Genomic DNA, 15043 nt, shown 5'->3' with positions numbered 1-15043 from the left:
CATCCAAGTTTGGCGGAAGGGCAAATACAATAATGGTCAGACTAACATCAAAAGGTTGGAGGAGTCACTGAAAAGCCTTAAAGAGCAAGTTCTGGGTTATGATCCTAAGGTTTACTTCAAATTGGAACAGGAGCTTGGCAATGCTTGGAAGGAAGGAGATTTATTGACTTCAAAAATCCACAATCGCGTGGTTGAATCATGGTAATAAAAATACTAAGTTTTTCTACCAGAAAGCTAAAATCAGACGTCGGAAAAATGAGATTATTTGTTTGGAAGATTCTATGGGTATGTGGCAGGATTCAAAAGATGAGATTCGAAGGGTGGCAGAGGATTATTTTCAAAATCTTTTTGCATCGTCACCTAATCGTGATGATCCAGTGTTTTGGAATTCGGTTTCTCAAAAAGTCACAGAGGAGATGAATATATCTCTTTTGACAAAGAGGTCTGAAGACGAATTATGGGTTGCCCTTGCAAGCATGGGCCCTTACAAAGCCCCCAACCTCGATGGTTTTACTCCTCTTTTTTTCCGATCCAATTGGGAGGTATTAAAAAACGATCTCTTAAAAGGTTTTAATTTTTTTCTCCACAGTGGTCAGTTACCCCAAAGTCTCAATTCTACAATCTTGGTGCTTATCCCCAAGGTTAATAATCCCACTATTATGTCTAATTTTTGGCCTATTTCCCTTTGCAATGTGATTTACAGACTTTTCTCTAAAGTTTTAGCAAATCGCCTCAAGCCTCTCCTCCGTCTTCTCATTAGTGAGACCCAAAGTGCCTTTGTGCCTAATCGACTAATCCATGATAATATTATTTTGGCTTATAACCTTCTTCATGTCCTAGAATCCAAGAAGGATGGAGACTTATATTTTTTGGCGCTTAAATTGGACATGACGAAGGCGTATGATAGATTGAGTTGGACTTTCCTTTGTAAATTTTTAGGGCATTTGGGGTTTGACAAGCGTTGGGTTGATTTGATGATGGAGTGCATTTCCTTAGTTTCTTATTCGATTTTGATTAATGGGAAAAAAGGTGATAGTTTTATTCCTTCCAAAGACCTTCGTCAAGGTGATCTATTATCTCCTTTCCTTTTTTTGTTTTGTACAGAAGGCATTTCCCTCTTATTCAACTCTTATGATAGACCATCTCAACCTCTCGGCCTACGGGTGGGAAAAAGATGTCCTCTTATTTCACATTTATTGTTTGTGGATGATGCCCTAATGTTCTGTCGGGTTTGAGATCAGGAGGTGAGCCGAGTCAAATTTATTCTTAATAGATATGCCACTTTAACAGGTCAGCTTGTGAACTTGGAAAAATCTTACATCTACTTTTCTCCAAACACTCCTTCTTCACAGAAAGTGCTTCGAGAAATCCATTAAAATAAAATGGATTTGTTGGGATGATTTGTGTAAGCCCAAAGTGGAGGCGGTATTGGCTTTAAAAATATTGAAGCTTTTAATTTGGCGCTTCTAGCAAAACTGGCTTGGCGTATGGAGATTGGCGATTCGTCTTTGTTGTACAAATCTTTTAAAAAGAAATATTTCAAAGATTGCAATTTCGTTAACTCCCTGGACTGGTCTAATGCATTTTGGGTTTAGAAAAGCATCCTCTCAACCCGAGAGGTTATTAGAAAGGGACTGAAATGACATATCGTGGATGGGGGAATGGTTAATTGTTGGAAAGATAATTGGTTACCTGATTCCTTTAACCTTTTTGTTACATCGTTGCAAAATGGAGATGTTTTTTCTTCAGTGGCTGATTTGATTTACCCTTCTTCACATAAATGGAGCTTCAATAAGGTTGGGCGCTGCTTTAATCAAAGAGACCGGGCTCTTATTCTTCAGATTCCTCTTAGTTTGATGTGTCAGCCTGATTGTAAGGTGTGGGGAGCTTTGAAGGATGGGCGTTTCTCTGTTAAAAGTGCATACCATGTGGCCCTCTCGACTCTCCTCAACTTGCCTCGGTCTCTGTCTCTCGAAGGATGCAGTTTTGATGTGGATTCTGGGTTTGATTTGCGCTCCCAGGAAAATTATTTTGTTTCTTTGGCAGAGTCTTTATGATCGTATCCCTGTTAATATTTTTCTTTGTCGTTGTGGGGCGTTTATCCTTTCAGAGTGTCTTCTTTGCGAGACATCTGTTGAGAATGTTGACCACCTCCTCTGCCTTTGTCCTTTCGTTTGCCTTGTTTGGAAGTTGAGCCCGCTACGAATCGATTTCTGTTCTCAAACTCTTATTATGTGAAAGAAGCATTGGGTGGATATTTGTGATCGTTGGCAGCACTTGGGCACCTCATCTGATGGTACGGGTCTCGCAGCGTTCATTTGTTGGACCATTTAGAAGTGTCGAAATAATTTTGTCTTCAAGCGCAAGAGGTGGGATCCCTTTGATGTTGCCCAAAAGGCTTTGGTTGATTTTCAGGAATTTCAGGAGGTAATGTGGCAGAACAACCTTCTTTCCATTCCTTCCCCTTTTTCTCCCTCTCTTAAGGTAATGTGGTTGGCCCTAGTGGGGGTTTTAAGCTTAATTTTGATGCCGTTTTTAACTCTTACCGGCGATTTTTTTTTTTTTTTTAGGGGGGGGGGGGGGGGAATGATCTTTCGAAATTACCTCGGCTTCTTTATAAAAGTTTCTTCAGTGTTCTTTGATCATGTTACATGTCCTATGCTCACTAAAAGTCTGATTTTACGAGAATCTCTTTTACTTCTTCGAAGTTGGGGATATAGTGACGTTGTTGACGAGGGAGATTACAAGTCCGTTATTATGTTACAACCTTTAGTTGAGGCTCAGATGGTTGTGTTCCAAGATATCCGCAGCCTGCTTCAGGTATGTATAGGCTCCTCTCTTGCTTGGGTTCCTCGTGGAGGAAATGTAGTGGCTTATATTTTGGGCAAAAAGGCTTTTGAAGCCGTTTGTGGCGATTTGGAATGGAGCATATGGCCTTTGTGGTTGTTAAATGCTCTCCTCCCTGAATGTACTTTGTTACCTCTTTAATCTAGTTTGTTTGTTGGTGCCAAAAAAAAAAAAAAAAAATGGAACTTGCTATATATAACCAACATTTAACATTAATGGTACTTGTAATGGAACTTGCAATATACATACATACATACATATATATATATATGTCAAAATACAACTAGTGAAACAGAGGAGAAATAATACAAAAAATGGCAAATGGAAGCTTTATGTCATTTTAACTACGAAACTTTGAACCAAATTTTTTTTTACAATGGAACTGAAGTTTTGCACCAAAAAAAAAATTGAAGCTTTGCAACAATAAAAAAAAAAATTGGTAAGCACTTCAGTTCATTTCAAACATAATGATCATATCATCATCCCCAGTTTACCATAATTTTTAGGAAATTTGTAAAATATATTCACTGCCATACCAGTCTAATTAACATTTCTAAGCATAAATGCATAAGCAGATGAATACAAGTCCAATAAACTATATCCATTTGGATTTATCCAATTCAACACATGTATGTGACCATCAAAATTAAGTAGGAGATCATGGATTTTGTCATTAGCCATTTGCAAATGAGAAAAAACATTAATACAAAATAGATATAGAATTTGAACATAAAACTCTCAATCAAAAACCCTAAATGCAAATTTTTTTTTTAAAAAATAATACTCCATTTGTCCCATAATAGCAGATGAATACAAGTCCAATAAACTATATCCATTTGGATTTATCCAATTCAACACATGTATGTGTCCATCAAAATTAAGTAGGAGATCATGGATTTTGTCATTAGCCATTTACAAATGAGAAAAAACATTAATACAAAATAGATATAGAATTTGAACATAAAACTCTCAATCAAAAACCCTAAATGCAAATTTTTTTAAAAAAAATAATACTCCCTTTGTCCCATAATAGTTGTCCATCTTTCCTTTTTGGGTTGTTCCAAAATACTTGTCCACTTACCAGGTTTAAACAACATATTTCAAATCTTTCCATAAAATACCCTTAAAATTTTAAAAAATTTCAAACTTGATTATATATATATTTAAACTTGAAAGGGTAGCTTTGTAATTTTTGAAGGGGACAACGCAATAATTACATGTTCCCTTAAAAAGTTCTACTTCCCAAAAAGGACATCTAATATGAGACGGAGGGAGTAAATTGATAATAATAATAAAAAAAACCCTTATAAAAAACTATATATGCAACTAATTTCATGAAATAACAACAAATTTATAAAAACCCCCATCAGAAAAATCTCAATCACAACACAAACCCCCAAAAAATCCAAACGGTTGATTACACCAACCATCCAACTTTCGCGTTCACGAAATAAGAAATTTATTATAAAAAAAAAAACCATCAAAAAATCCCCATCAGAAAACCCTTAATATCTAAAGTTACAGAACAAAGAAGCACTAAGTCGTCATATATGCAGCAGAGGAAAGATTAGATCACTTATAGAGAACGTGAAGAACAGAAAAATGACCAACACAACGCAAACCACTAAGAATCTGAATGGTTGATCACACCAAGTAACCAACTTTAGCGTTCCAGAAATTTGATAAAGAGAGGGAGAGGAAAATATGCACGATTTGTACTAGGGCTTTGAATGATGGTTCATGTTTGCAGAAGGTTCCATTTTTGTAGCAGATACAAAGTTAGAGAGATCGAGATAGAGAAATGAAAGGAAAAGGGTAAAGCCTTTGCTTTTCTTTCAGAATTGGAGAAATTGAAAAGTAAGTGAGAGAGACAAAGGTGAAATAAAAGGGGTAGATGGGGTGGGTCATAGCTGGCACCAAATGGCGCCATTTTGTGTGGGTGCTATTAACTGAGGGGCATATTAGACATTTTGTCATGCATGAAATTTTAGGATAAAAGTGATTTAAATATTCAGGGGTAATATCGTCTTTTCAAAACCAATAAGGCTTTGTTTGGATTACAAAACTGACAGGGGGTTTCATTGTCCAAAAAAAGGCTAACTTATATATGCCTGCCAATACGGCAAATCTCAGGGAGTGTCATTGTAATTAACCCTTAAAAATAACACTAATCTCTGTCATAATAAGAATATTTTTATAAAAAGGCCTTCTCTCAAGTTAAGTGAAACGTGTATAAGTATATACAAGTTAGGTGTTAGTTCTATAGCTTAAGTTTTTGAGTCAAATTAGGAAATATCTGGTTCATTACAATTGGTGCAAGATGATTCGGTCATTGATTTTGCCATTTTTTTCCCCTCTATTTTGGGTTTTGCATTCCCAACATTTTTTAACCTTGATTTTTGTATTTTTTGTTTTTAAATACTCTACGAATGTCACTATGAGACTTTAATCTCTTACTTCCCATTTGAGAGAGGCGAAATTATACCATTTGGACTTAGAGTCGCAAATAAATTATTTGTTCCTGAAAAATTTGAGCTCTGACTCGTTTGTTAAACAAACGAGTTGAGATTGAGTTGAATTTCTAGGTTCATTTAGCATACGAGTTGATCCTGATTCTTGAATGATATTGGGTTAGACTCATCTAAACTTATGTATATTTTTTAAAGAAAATGATATTTTTGTTGACAACTTTTCACTGATTTCATACCGACTGACTGACTTGGCGGAACACGTTCAATCTCTCACTCTATCCCAAATTTCTCTCTCAAACTCTCTTTCGTCGTTTGTTCCTCAACTTTTTAGCACAAATTTGGAGCCCTGAATATCTCAAATTCTCTCGCCCGTTTGTTCTCTCTCGTTCCCTTACACGACATCCCAAAATTTTTTGCACTGATTTGGACTCCCAACTCTTCCGTCTTTGCAGTGTTCACTTTGGTTCGCTCCAACACTCCATCCCTAATTTTTTTTTTTTCCGCATAAATTTGTAACCTAACTTTAATCTCTCACCTCATTCTCTCATTTCTGTGAAATTTAGGACTAAAAATTCAAGATTTGAAATAATACGGCTTAAAAAATACGACCTGAAAGTAAGGGAAACAAGAGTAGTTTCACAAAACAGAACAAATATATATATATATATATATATATATATATATATATATATATATATATATATATATACATATACATACATATCTGTACTATTATTAAATGTGCAAAGTGTTTCAGTATTTCAGTATTTATTTATTAATTGATATAAATTCTATAAAACTCAAAATTACCTAATAAAATTCAAATTAACAAAATATAAAAAAAATTTAATTCAAATTACAAAGTCCCACATTGGTTTTAAGTAAAAAGGATTATATGAAAACCTCTTATAAAACTATAGAGCTAAAGAAATAATAATCACACCTTCTCGGCCTTTTGACTAAGATCAAGTGTAGTACTAAATTTTTTTGGGTCGGCCTTTTGGCTAACCTTTCTTGGTCTTTTGGTTAAGATCAAGTGTAGTACTACTTTCTCGACCTTTGTGTAAAGAGTTTCAGTATTTATTTATTAATTGATAATTGATATAAATTCTATAAAACTCAAAATTACCTAATAAAATTCAAATTAACAAAATATAAAAAAGTTTAATTCACAATAAAGAGCTCTCATTAATTATTATATCCTACAATATAAATTCTATAAAACTCAAAATTACTTAATAAAATTAAAATTAATTCAAATTAACAAAATATAAAAAGAGTTTAATTCAAATTACAAAATCCCACATTGGTTTTAAGTAAAAAGGATTACATGAAAGTCTCTTATAAAACTATAGAGTTAAAGAAATAATAATCATACCTTCTCGGCCTTTTGGCTAAGATCAAGTGTAGTACTAAATTTTGTAGTATACTACTACTCACACAAAATATAATAAATTCAAATTATATTATACTACTCACACAAAATATAATAACAGTAATTACTTAATAAAATTTAAATTAACAAATTATATTATACTATTCTTATTAATTATTATATTCCACGATTGCAGCAGGAAGGGATTCAAAACCTAAACCAAACCCAAATGGATCAAATAACTATTTTCACACTTGAGAACAAACATATTTAAATTAAGTACCGTATTTGATCTGAACATTTCGGAATAGCTTTAGAGATACTGTTGAAAATTCAATCTATAATCAATTGTGCTTAACCAAATGGTCAATTTTCATATTTTTTATTTAATAAAATCCTTGATGTAGATGAGTCATGAGTTTATTATTGTAAGCCATACTAAAAATGATATATTGGAAAGCAAAATAAATACATCAAACGACAGGGACCAACCAATATGCAATAACCAACCAGCAGGAAAAACAAATACAATACAACCTCTCCTAATTTGAGAACCTCCAAAGCTCTGAAACTTACCACATGCTTTCACGGTAATAAATTACTAAATTATAATAACAGTAATTACCTAATAAAATTCTAATTAACAAAATATAAAAAGAGTTTAATTCACAATAAAGAGTTTAATTATTATATCTCACAATCAATAAAGATTTTAATTAATATTCAAATTATACTAAAATTCAAAACATATAATAATTAAAATTCAAATTTGTAATACCCCTAATTTTAAAAGAATAGTCTTGGTATTTATTTAATTGTTTAATTAAAATTTTAATTTATTTAATTGATTATTGGTTTGTTTGAATATGTTGTGAGTTTTATTTAATTATTATTAGTTGTGAGTTTATTTAATTGTTATTTAATTGGATTTTGTTTTGCTTTAATTGATTAATTGATTTACTTGTACTTGAGAATTAATTGTGTTCAGTGTAGTTAATTATTTTATTGAATTTATTTAATTGAATTTAGTTAATTATTTAATTGAATTTGATGTTTCCTTCTTAACGTGGTTGTATATAGGGTTGCACACGTATGGTTATAAATTAGGTTTACAATTCTTATATGTAACAGACAATTATATATCATAGGTTAGTTTATGGGCCAGGTAAGTCAGTTAGGGTTTAATGGAACCTAAGATTAGTGGCCTATAATTATACGGGTAAAATTCTGTCTAGGGTTTTAGAACCCTGTTCATGGTGGTGGAGGCAGAGAGAGAAACCAGAGGAGCAAACAGATAGTCACCGGAGAATTGAGAACGACGTCGGAGTAAGGCAAGTTCTAATCCTAACTCTATTCCTTAGGCTTGTGTTCTTTGCATCTCTAATACAATTCCAGGAATCTATAAAGATTAAAAGTGGATTTGTTTGCATGTCTCTGTTGTTTTGTTTAAACTAAACGTAGCATGAGTTGCATTGCTTGTTTATAATCTTTTGTATGTAACTCGTAAATTAATTCACATAACTAGATTTTTAATTCATGCAAACTGATATATTAAGAGTGAAATTAGTTTTTAACCCTCAGAGAAGCATTAACATTACACCGGTTCACATAGTTGAGTTTTTTTCAGAACAGTGTGTGTTCTTGAAGGGAAAACTGCTCGTTCTAACTTCTTGTTGCATAAATCTTGTTCCGATTGTTGTCAAGGAGTGACTAAGGCCTTAAACTATTTCTGGATTACACTAGGATATAATTGTAACTAGTAGTAGCCTTAGAATTTAAGACGGATGCACCAACCGTTACAGGAGAGGACACAATTGGAGAAGATGAGCAGATTGGGAGTAGAGGGCCAAAGAGACGGCTCCCCACAAGTGGGAACCGGCTCCATCAATGCTGGAGGCGGCTCCACATGGTGTGGAGCCGGCTCCACTCAAAGGGGAGGCGGCTCCCCTTGTGGGGAGACGTCTCATTCTTCCTTTGTTGTGTTTTTGACCCTTTGTGTTGATTCCGGATTGATTTCTGATGCTACAGGTGTGTTTAGGAACTGTAACTGGGAATTTTGGTTGGGATCTAGGATCAAATTAAGTAGTCATAGGGCTTGATAATGCATGAGAAATCAAGTATGTTTGCTGATAAAACAGTATATGATATTTAAGTAACTTAGCAGATTGTTTGTGGACTGAGGGTTTAAATTGCACAACCTTATGCATAGCAATTTGTCTGGGAATGGAGTTATGGGTTGTTCGTGTTTCTGTAGTAAATTGTAAGCATGTTAAATTACAAGATGATTGTATGCTTATAATGGATAAATAATGAAAACATACATTAGTTGTGTTATCAGTTCCTGAACAATTGTGTAGTAATGTAAGGTGAGCATGTAAATCTGTATACTCTGTTATGCTTACTTGGATTTAATTAAAAGTTGCATATATGATGTGTATTTATCAATCATGGAACTGTGTGGAGCAGTATTAAACAGGCTTGTTAAATAACAAAGTGATAACATGCTTAATGTGAAGTAGTTGATGGTTATAATTAAATGATTGACTGTCGATTGTTGGATTTGTTATATAGTTGATAATTACACTTATAACTTGTTTTATCAACTACTGGTTATTGGATTACATGCACCGGTATGGGACGGTGACATGTCTAGGTTTAGATTAGTGTCAAAATATTACATCCTATCTAAATGGAATAAGGGAATGGATTTCAAAATAAATCATACTTATGCTTAAGTCAAAGAAGCTGCATAAGCTGAATGACTAACTGGATTACTTGTTATATATGTTAAGTCAAAGAAGTTGCACAAGCTGAATGACTAACTGGATTCTTGATGGATAGTTAGGATCGGACTTTAAATATATTTTTATGGTACCGCGATATGAGTTTGAGTTTCAGAGTCGTCAGTTAGGGAGCGTATATGCAGTAGGATGCGTAGCTGGATATGAGAGGTTGAGGTGTACCCTGTTAGATCTAGGTACTCATGCCTACCTATGGGTACGTTTTCGCATGTTGCCTTCTATTCAAGTTGAGACCCTCTCTATAGTCTAATGAGAGTCCTGGATAGTAGTAGGATATAACTTATTTGTAAGCCTGACCCACTTCTATTTTTCAAGTGTTCGACTGTTCCAGCCGTAGGCTTGATCGTGCTGAGTAGAGACCATCACTCATTATTCCGACGACGTAGGACTTCTCTCCATGGTTTACTATGGATGTTCCTTTAATAGTTTTCTTTTCAGTTTGGATTATTATTAGGGGTCTACTAGAGATGGATTCCCGAGTTGTATTCATGGAGGTTTCGGAAGTTGGATTTATTTATTTTTTATCAGTTGAGGATTTTATATTAGTATTCGTTTCAGCTTTATTATTTTACCTTCTTAAATCTATTTTGTAATCTGTATTCGTTTTAAAATATTAATTGTTAGATATTCTCTCGGGTTTGGGCCTGGGCCTGATCAACCCGTGTCTCGGATTTGAGGGGTATCACAAAATTATATTCAAAACCTAATAATAATCACACCTTCTCAGCCTTTTGGCTAAGATCAAGTGTAATACTGAATTTTGCAATATACTACTACTCACACTAATATAATAAATTCAAATTATACTATAGTACTCACACAAAATATAATAACAGTAATTATCTAATAAAATTCAAATTAATAAATTATATTATACTACTCTCATTAATTATTATATCCCACGATTGCAGTAGGAAGGGATTCAAAACCTAAACCAAACCCAAATGGACCAAATAATTCTTTCCACACTTGAGAACAAACATATTTAAATTATCATATTTGATCTGAACATTTCAGAATAGCTTTAGAGTTAGTCGCATCTTAGATTTTACCTGGTGGCAGGACCGCACATTCGAGATTTAAAATTCCAATATTAGCAAACGAGTCCGTAGTGTGCAACATTTCAAAGCAAAGTTCAATAGCAGAGCTAATGCGTAAAGCAAGTGTCATTATTTGGGATGAAGCACCAATGGCTAAACGTTATGCAATTGAGGCAGTTGACAAGACTCTCCAAGATCTCCTCAGTACCACGGAACCTTTTGGAGGAAAAGTAGCAGTCTTTGGTGGAGACTTTCGACAAGTATTGCCTGTTGTACCTCGAGGGACCCTGGCTGAAACAATTGGAGTAAGTTTGGTAGAATCTTACTTATGGAAGAAGATTAAAAAGATACAACTGAAACAGAACATGAGAGTAAGAACTGATTCTTCATTTGCAAATTTTCTACTACGTGTTGGTAATGGGGAAGAACCAGTTCTGGTGGACAACATGATCAAGTTGCCAGACGAGATGGTAATAAAATCTACAAATGAGGAGGATTTAGAAAAAGAATTGATAAATGCTATTTTCCCACACCTCCTCGAAAATGCACACTCGGCAGAATATATTACAAATCAAGCAATATTGGTAACCAAAAATGATTTCATTGACAAATTGAATGAGAATCTCATTGAATAATTCCCAGGCAAACCCATTACGTATTATGGCTTTGACAAAGCTACTGATGATACGAGGACTCATTTTCCTTAATTTATTGGCTTCAAATGGCCTCCCGCCACATAAGTTAACATTGAAAGTCGATTGTCCTATAATGTTGCTGAGAAATTTGGATCCGACAAATGGATTGTATAATGGTACCAGGCTCATCTATCGTGGAACAAAGGCATCAATGCAGAAATCAGCCATGGACAACATGCTGGAAAACAAGTACTGATTCCAAGAATACCCCTATGCTCGGCAGAGAATGAAGCTACGCCTTTCCATTTTACAAGAAAACAGTTTCCAATCCGGTTCAGTTTTGCAATGACAATAAATAAGGCACAGCGCCAAACAATTCCTTATATTGGAGTTTATCTACCTGAGCACGTGTTCTCCCATGGATAATTATATGTCGCACTATCTAGAGGAACTTCAATGTCAACTACTAAAGTATTTGTTAAGAAGATCAAACAAACATTAGAGGTGGTACATACACTAAAAATGTTGTCTATAAGGAGGTTATCTAGTCTGAAAGGCAAGGATACACCCACATTAATATCCATGCCTTCCCATTCCAAAATTATTTTACATTGTTCGAAAGGTAAAGATACCCCACATTTGCTACAAATTATTACAATATTTAAATCTTTCACTCATAATTTTATTCATTTAAAAACGTAAAAAAATATTAACTTTGATTTAACTTACTATTGATGTATATATATATATTTTTTCATTTCTATTTTGATACTCGATCATTTTTATTTCACAATTTAATTTTTAATTTTTATTTTCTTTAACCTTAATTCTTTTTTCTTTTAATCATGCAGAAAAAATCATGAAAATGAAGAAAGGTCACCAAAGCTTTGACTTAATAAATTCACTTGTTAGTTTAAAAACAGAATCGACAAAAAAAGTAGTTGTACTTCGAAGAGCAATCGAGGAATACACATTAGGAACAATGTTGAAAGTAGTTCTAATGGATGATGATGTAAGTATACCATCGGCTATTTCTGTTAGTTCATTAAATGCATCTATATTTGTATGGCAACATTGTTATTTAATGATCTTATTAATCTATTTACACATCTTTTTTACTCTTTCAGGGAACACAAATTCAAGGTGTCTTATTTAACGAGCTCGTCACCAAATTCAGTGATTCACTATTGCTTCACAAGACATACAGAATTTCTAATGTAACTGTAAAAGACGTCAATCCTATATATAAAAGTGTGCACAAGGAATATGAATTGAAGTTTCTTAATAACACCTTAATTGAAGTTGAAGAGCTTGAAGCAGTAAGCTTAGAAACAATAAACTTTAATTTTGTGGACTTCAAGGAACTGAACAACTACACTAGTGCAAAAGAAAATATGGGTTAGTTTTCATTTAATTCTCAACTCTCCATATATATGTTCTCTCTTGTACATATATAAAATTAAAATTAAAATTTTTTATTTTATTTTTAATCTGGCTAGATGCTTTGGGAATTGTTATTGAGGTATCTCCTACATTGAACATATGTAAGAAGAACAACAAAGGCACAACCAAAAAGCGGGAAGTCATTATAATGGATGTGAGGTACGTCATTACTATATTACATATACGATCATAATTATGCCAATATAATATAATGACTAAAGTAATTAATCTTTATTATAGTTCAAGGACAACTACTTTGATGTTATGGGAGGATCTTGCTGAAAATGAAGGAAACTTTATCATGAAACTAATACAAAAAAGACTTATTATCACAGTTACACATGTGACAATCAACACCTACAAAGGTAACAAATCGATATTATTTACATTATATATTATTAAGTAAATCTATAATAACAAACTTTTACAAATAATAATGTTATATTCTAGGTTTGTCTCTTCAAATGCAAAAAGGATCTACATTGCAAAACAATATGGATATTGAAATTGTCAAAGCATTAAGACATTGGTTCGTTATTTATTCCAACTTCTTTTACATTATATATATATTCATAAAGCTATATGTAATCTTTTTCTTTGAGCATGTTCATATATAACAAAACATATATGCCAGATGATATTTGTTTTTATATTTTTATATTGCAGACTTCTTGGTGCAAAATATACACTATTTGTAGAAAGAGAACATGTTTTTCTGTTTTATTTATTTAATTATTTTACAAGATAATTTATATGTGGACGGGTCCAAAGAGAACAAAAATATAAGAAGTTTGATTTCCAGTACAAAAGATCAAAAATTCAATGGTGCTGAAAAAGTCAAACTTCAAGACATAATAAGAAAATCTACAATGTCCTTTGAGGTATTAAATTTTAGTATGTTTCTTAATTTTTCTTAATTGTATATCACATTTTTATATTCAATTTATATATTGAGAAGTTATATTTTGTTGCACAACCTGCAGAAAACAAATTACTGTTTCGAAGCAACAATTGAAAAATGTCGTTAATGACAGTGAATCGTGGTACGACGCCTGTGAGAGATGCAACAAGAAAATAAAAGTTGAAAAAGATAGAGTATACTGTCCTCGATGCAACACAATAGACCCAAAATGCATTCAAAAGTATTATTATATCCTAAAACCTTATTATTGTATTTATTTCAATGGTTTAATAATATTACAAATACATAATTCTTTGTTTTTACTCATGTGCAAATTCATGATGATAATTAAAGTACGAAGTATGGAACATATTGCAACACTTGCAACCCTAACAGTGTTCAATATTTGCCAAACATTTATAAATTATTCACTAGATGATTTATTGCAATTACAAATTGAGGTAAATTCCCACCCTTATTCATAAAATTTTAATTAAATTAAAAAAAAAAAAATACTTACTTGAATTTCTCAATAGCTCTAAATTATATTTCTTTTTTTTTGCAGGACATGGATGAATTTAGCAACAAAGTGACAAGCTACAAAGGAAAATCTTTTCTTTTTTTGGTGAAGATAGACAATACTCAACAACAAGTCGTGAAAACTTATTTTGTGGTTGAAGAATTAAAAGAATTGACACTTGACAATGATTCATTTCATGAAGAAATGAGATATGCCAAAAAGATAAAGATTGTAAAATAAATAATTTAGGAATACTTTTATTTTTAAACAGTTATAGTTATGGATTTTCTAATATATTTTGTTTCTTTTGAGGTGACAATTATTATAATCTAAATATTGTTAGTATCATTTCGGATTTTATAATATATAGAATTTTTATCTAATATTTATTTATGAATGTTTTGTAAATTATAGAATTTTAATTTTCAAATATTTTTTTTTAAATGTTTATAGTTTTCTTTCATTCATTAATGGAAAACCTTATTTTGTTTCTTTTGAAGTGACAATTATTACTCTCTAAACATTATTCATATGAATACTTTTATTTTCAAAGAGTTATAGTTTAGGAATTCATTGAGATGACAATTAATACATTCTAAACATTGTTGATAAAAATTCATTTAATATCTAACAATATCATACAACGAATATATCGATAAGTTACAAAACATTCAACACGTGCATCGCACGTGCATTTTACTAGTATATATATATATATATATATATATATATATACAGATTCAGAAAAATCTTAAAACATTTACATAAATTTAAATTCAAATCAAATCGAGAGGCTGTTTTTGCTGGTTGTAATTCAATGATTTTTTCAGTTACTACGTTGTTGGAGGTGATCCTGTTTGCTTTCATGGAAGTTTAATTAGAGAGAAGAAAGATGAAATAAAAAATAAATAAATAACTAAAAGGAGCATATAAGAGTTTTAGTGTCATTTCACACATATTCAGCCATCGTTTGACACGTATTCAGTAACATAAGGTTCTGTTTGGTTAGA

The 15043-nt window shown here is 32.3% G+C and overlaps 1 pseudogene; it reads left to right on the top strand.

Moving 5' to 3' along the window:
- The first annotated feature begins 6692 nt into the window (after window positions 1-6692).
- LOC132297658 (U2 spliceosomal RNA) lies at window positions 6693-6783 on the top strand (annotated as a pseudogene).
- Window positions 6784-15043: the final 8260 nt, after the last annotated feature.

This window comes from Cornus florida, unplaced genomic scaffold, assembly GCF_030987335.1.
Source record: "Cornus florida cultivar Cherokee Brave unplaced genomic scaffold, ASM3098733v1 CherokeeBrave_3.0.0_Hap2_Chr02, whole genome shotgun sequence".
Classification (NCBI taxonomy): Eukaryota; Viridiplantae; Streptophyta; class Magnoliopsida; order Cornales; family Cornaceae; genus Cornus; species Cornus florida.
This window is presented reverse-complemented; position numbering and strand designations above follow the sequence as displayed.